Raw genomic sequence first — 6,629 nt, forward strand, 5'->3', positions numbered from 1 at the left:
GACGAAATGTGTTTTCTTATATTTGTGGTAGAGAGATGTGGTGATCTCCAAGACAATTATATCCTCAAGAACCAAACTTTTACTTTTTTTTTTTTCCTTAAGACTTTTTAGAGCAGTTTAGGTTCACACCAAAATTGGATACAGAGATTTCCCATCTGGTCCCACCTAATCTTGTTTTTGCCTCACTGCTTGGCCACAGAGTATTGGCTTTATCCTAAATCTGTTCTTCCTGTGGTGGAAACATGGCTACCTCTAGTGATCATTGCCACATGGGCTTCAGCTATATTCAGTAGAGAGACTGACTAGCTGTGAATCTCTTAAGAAAAAGGAAATTTTTGTCCTAGAAGTCCTTGCCTTAGGTCTTACTGTCCTAAAAAGAGTTAGATTTCCCTACCATTGGTCTAATCATCATTGTTGATGCAGAGATTACCTTCATTGGATTACACTGATTGGCTCGATCTAGGGTGCAACTGAATGTAAATATCATTAAATATCATTCCCAAGATACGCTTTAGAAATAAAATAGCCATATGGCTTACTTCTTAGTAACAATATTAGTAGAGCATTTTCAGAGAAAGAAGATTACCATAGTTGGAGGCACCAAATGGTTACTTTAAAAAAACAGATTTAAGCTTAAAAGATTTTTTTTTATTTTTGTAAATTAAAGAGATGTACCTAAGCCAGATTAAGCCAACTGTATTTATTTTCGATATATAATATAAACGTAATTGAAAGCATTTGGTAAAAGAAGTAGAAAACATCTATGAAAATTATTTCTGCAGGATCTGTTTAACATCTAGTTACTGTTGCTTCTCTTAACCTGAGCCTTACTTTTAAAATGTCAAAGGTCTATCTCTGCAATTAAAAATGTATGCTTTGACTGAGATGATAGTGAAAATGACGAAACTCTTTTGGCTTTAGTGGAGAAATAATTCTTACCAGCACAGAGAAAATAAAATTTTCTGTACAAATTTGTTGATTTTATGGTAATTTTGGCTATTTTAATAGTATATTACATAAAAGCAAAAGGTCAAGTTTCCACCGGTATTGGAGGATGATGGACTGGTATTCAAATGTTTAAATTCCCATCTTGTGTTTTACATTGCTGACATGTAACAAACAAGGCATGTTAATTTTAAGAAGCCATCTGCAATCACCCTGGGTGGTTTGCAGGCAGTTGGTATTAAAAAGTCAGTCAGCTCATTAGTGGTCCAATTAGCTGATATGTAGTGCAGCACTCTGGTAAGTTGTCCCGACTGCCATGTTAAATCTAGGCAGGATTCTTAACTATGGAAACTGCTAGAGACAAAAAGCAGGTGGACATGCCAGTGAAGAATGTTACCTAGAAACTTCTTCATATATCAATGAGTCATCTAGAATTCTGCTTAGAATATATAATTTGTCTGGATAGGTATCCTAATCAAAATATGATACCATTCCAAGGCACTATTAATATTTAATACATTTAATTCAGGACAAATTTTGATGCTTTGGTATGCATATATACTTTTTAAAAAATGAAAATCAGTTTAGTTTGACGAAATAAATCTAGGCCTCTTCAGTTATGACCTGAGATATATTTATGCTACATTCTATTTCAAACACAATGGTGTGGCAAATGAATAATCCTTTGTGCCTCTAAGTAAAACTTTGACACTTGAGGAAAGCTTTGAAGCAAAATTAAACAAAAAATAATAATTAGTGCTCATAAACTAATTATTGTGTTTAAAAAGGAGAATAATGAATACACTTTCATGGAATATAACCAAATTTTCATTGCCTGAAACCATACCAAATGACCTTACATCAAGTACTAAATTTCACATAGTATTTCACTCAATTGAGATCACAGAAGTAGGTAAAGAATATCAAAACACACACACACACACACACACACACACACACACACACACACACACCCTCTGTCAATATAAAGAAGAAAGAACAAATTCTAATCTTTTTTTTTGTTTATTTATTTTGAGAAGATACATTTATTTACCTGAAATTTTAAAGATATGGTTGGGAGGCAAAAAAGGGTATCTCTGACTTCTAGCCTGCAGAACTGTGGGAAAATAAATTTCTTGTTTAAGTCTGCAAAACTCTGTTATGGCAGTCCTAGTAATTTAATACAGGTTTACAGCAAGAAACAGCAATGTAGAGGTTGTTTTAGTAATATTAATAAAAATTGTCTTGTGTTTCTATTAACATGGTCAAATTTACTTGGTATCTTTAAATATTTCCCTGGTATTATTTTATGATTATAAATATAAAAATACATATACATGTATGTATGATTTTAAAAGGAGAAATAACATATCCAAAGTGTTCTCTACTTTGAGATTTCATTGTTTCCTAGAGATATTTTAATAAGGTAATTAAATTTCAAGTGCAACACAAGTATAGCAGACAGAAGATTTCATTTTTTCCTGATTAATTGCCATTAAAATAGAACATGGCTAATTGCCTGGCTAATTCTATTTTATAAGAGAAACTTCAAATTGGATTTTTCATAACCAGTGCTGTCATCATTGCATTTAATATCAAACATAATATGTACTTTGCTGATATTAGCAATTGCAGAAAAAAATGCATTGTCACTCTTTAATGCTGAAAGGAACTTTATTATAATAGAACTTCTTTGAGTATGTAAAATTTAATTAGTGATATTTACAGCAAAGCAGGACTGATCAGAAAATTCCTAGTGTGAAATGATTTTTATGATTTTTTAAAATTGTGGTAAAATATGCATTTGCTTTATTAACCATTTTTAAGTGTATGGCTCATTGGCATTAAGTACATTCATATTGTGCAGTTAGACTATTCTACATACCTCATATAAGTGGAATCATATAATATTTGTTCTTCTGTTATTGGCATATTTCACTTAACATAATATCCTCAAGTTTCATCCATGTTTAGGATGTGTCAGAATTTCCTTTCTTTTTAAGGGTGAAAAATACCCCATGGTATTTATTTATCACATTTTGTTTATTCATTCATTTGTCAACGGACAGACACTTGGGTTGCTTTCAACTTTTGGCTATTGTGAATACTGCTTCTGTGAACATGGTGTATTATTATACTGTTGGGCCCTTTATTTCAATAATTTTGAGTATATACTCAGAAGTGGAATTTCTGGTTACATGGTAAATCTTTTTTTTTTTTTTTGAGGAACCACCATACTGTTTTCCACAGAGATTATACGTTTTTATATTCCCAATAACAGTACACAAGGTATCCATCCAATTTATCCACAACCACTCGAACTTGCTATTTTCTGTTATTTTTGTTGTTTTGTGATAGTGGCCATCCTAATGAGTATGAGGTGGTGTCTCATAGCTGTTCTTATTTTTATTTCCCTAATCTTTTGTGATGTTGAGCATCTTCTCATTTGTGTATTGACCATTTGTATGTCTTCTCTGAAGAAATATCCAAGTACCTTTGTCCATTTGTTAACTGCGTTGTGTGATTTTTGGTTGTTGAGTTGTAGGAGTTCTTTATACATTCTGGATATTAACCCCTTATTGGGTGTATAATTTGCAAAAATTTTCTCCATTTCCATGTGTTGCATTTTCATTCTGTTGATTTTGTTCTTTGATGCACAGAAGTTTTTAATTTTTATGCCTTTTATTTCTTTTTCTTGCCTAGGACTTTCTGTATCATGTTAAATAAAAGCAGTAAAAGCAGGCATCCTTGTCGTTTTCCTGATTTTTAGAGGAAAAGTTTTCAGTCTTTAACTTTTGAATATGATGCTAGCTGTGGGCTTTTTGTGGTCTTTATTATGCTGAGGTAGTTTACTTCTATTCTTAATTTATTGAATGTTTTTTATCATGAAAGGGTGCTGAATTTTGCTAAATGCTTTTCCTGAATTAGTTGAGATAATCATGTGTGTGCATGTTTTTTATTTGTTTTCCTTCATTCTGTTAATATAATAAATTACACTGAGTGATTTTAAAATGTTGAATCATCCTTTCGTTCCAGGAGTAAATTTATCCCAAATAAATAAATAAATATGGTGAGCCATACTTGTGTTCCAGGATCATAGTGTATGATCCTTTTAATGTGCCGTCAAATTCTGTTTGCTAGTATTTTGTCGAGGTTATTTACACCTATGTTCATCAGAGATAATGGTCTATAGTTTTAATTTCTTACAGTGTCTTTTTCTGGCTTTTTTTTTTTATCATGGCAATGCTGGCTTCATAGAATGTTCTGTCCTTTTCAAGTTTTTAGATGCATTTGAGATGAATTGGTGTGAATTATTCTTTATATGTTTGGTAGAATTCACTAGTAAAGCCATCTGGTCCTGGGCTTTGAAATGACTTTTAAATTAAAAACAAAAATTAAGGAATAAAGAATACACTCACATTATAGTTTACCATGTTAAAATCTCAAAATATGGTTGAGTCAGTGTGTGAAAAATTATAATAAATCACTATTTTAAAATACCAGTTTGCCCATGAGTAAAAATCATATAATTTACTTAAACACTAATATAAAACAGCTTATAATAAATCTATATATTATCCTTGATTTTCCAGATTTATATGGTACAAAATGGTTGTTATTAGTTGATGTTATGAGTTGTTAAAAGTGTGCCTCCAAAATGTATATGTTGGAGTCCTAGTACTTCAGAATGTAACCTTCCTTGAAGATAGGGTTCTTACAGAGATAATCAAGTTAAAAATGAGGTCATTATAGTGGGTATTAATCCAGTATGACTGGTGTCCCTATTAAGAAGGGAAATTTGGACACAGAGACACTCACATGAGGATGATGTAAAGAGACATAAGGAGAATTTGGCTTTCTATGAGCCAAGAGGAAAGGCCTGGATCAGGTCCTTCCCTCACAGACCTCAGAAGGAAACAACCTTGTGGCTGTCTTGATTTTGGACTTCTAACTTACATTCCTGTGAAAAAATAAATTTCTGTTGTTTAAGTTACCCAGCTTGAGGTACAGGCATCCTCTGCTTTTCAAATGCTCACTCTATACCACTTCAGTTTTACAAAAGACCTGCATTAGTACCTGTTTTCACTAACCAAAAAATAATTCAAAGAGGATTTTCACTTTTACAAAAAGAGGTGAAAAGCAAAAACAGTGCTCTGCATTGATTTTGCAGTACGCAGTTACTGAGGCATCATGCATCCTGAGCAGCGAGAGTGGTAGAGCAGGAGAGTGGCATCGCCAAGCTCCTTCCCTGGGAGCTACACTCAGCATCTCAACTTCAAACTGCCATGGCTTTGAACTGTGTCTGTGAGCATCTGTGCTTTATCTCCTTTTATTTTGTGCATCCGTTAGTAAGATATGTCCTAAGGTAATTGTTTCTTCTATTTATGCCATTTCAGCTTATGAAATATGTCATAGGAATGTTCTACTTTTGGATAATGAGGAAACCTATACTTTGTTCAGTCAGTCCTAGAAATTTAATAAACTGGTTTTTATAAAGTATCTACAGAGTGAGGTCATCATTTTATTTCACATGTAACTAATTCTTAAACCATTATACTATATAATATTTTACGTATGTTAAAAATATAAATGCATTATCTAATGATAAACAGTGCAATTTAGATTGATGACATTATCATTGTAATGTATTTGCATTTAGGGACACATATACTTAACAGATATATGCACTGATTTTCAAAAGAACTTGCCAAATTAAGGACTTTTAAATTAAGGCCGTATTCCACCACATTTAGGAGGAAGAGTTTTTTTAATGTTATACAGGAAAAATAAATTACTTTTTAAAGGCATCTATGATATATTCAGACCCTCATGATTTCACTTTGATAAACATGGAAGATTAGGAAAAACTACAAAACTATGTCATTTACAGAGAATACTGTTTATTCTTATTTTAACTTAGAACTAATATCCCTGAAGAGTTTGGCTGGCCATATGTATTATTTGAATCAAACAAGTGAAAGATGAACATTTTCTAATGGACCAAATACTCTATGATAGGAAGTCTGATGAAAGCTGAATCAAGTACCATTTCTCAAATAACACTGTAATAAACATGTAATGTTCTCATCAACAGCCTTCATAAATATTGTGATGATTATTTCTGTGGTGTGATAATTTTTAAAACATAATGAGAAGAAAGATGTTTTAAAATTACTTATTCAGAGCTAATATCAAACATATTCTCATTTGAACTTGCCCTTTTTCCTCTATTGCTTGTGAAAAGTTCAGAGCTATTTGACTTGGTTTTCTATGGTACTAACCACTGGGGTGGAAATACTCTGTTAAATGAATTCTTCAGGGTGTTAGTTTGGATGTGCCCCACTTATTTGTGCTATTTTCTTGTACAGATATTAGAAACTATGTAAGTAGATTCTATTACTTTCCATCACTCTCCTACCATTCAATCTGTGATTTTGTGAGTAAGGAATTTTATTATAAGATCAAAGAAACCTATATCTAAAACATATTTAGAGGCATAGAATATATACATAAATGTTTAAAATGCTTTAGTTTAGCACTATTTAAGGCATTTAGATGGCAAACAAACTAAATAATGAGTTATAAGAATTTCTAAGGATTATGTTATGTTAAAAGGCAATCACTATCAAAGCAGTTGTGTTCAAAGTCACTATATAACAGTTCAGTTAAAGATTTGCTCACTA

Source organism: Orcinus orca, chromosome 18 (genome assembly GCF_937001465.1).
Source record: "Orcinus orca chromosome 18, mOrcOrc1.1, whole genome shotgun sequence".
Lineage (NCBI taxonomy): Eukaryota > Metazoa > Chordata > Mammalia > Artiodactyla > Delphinidae > Orcinus > Orcinus orca.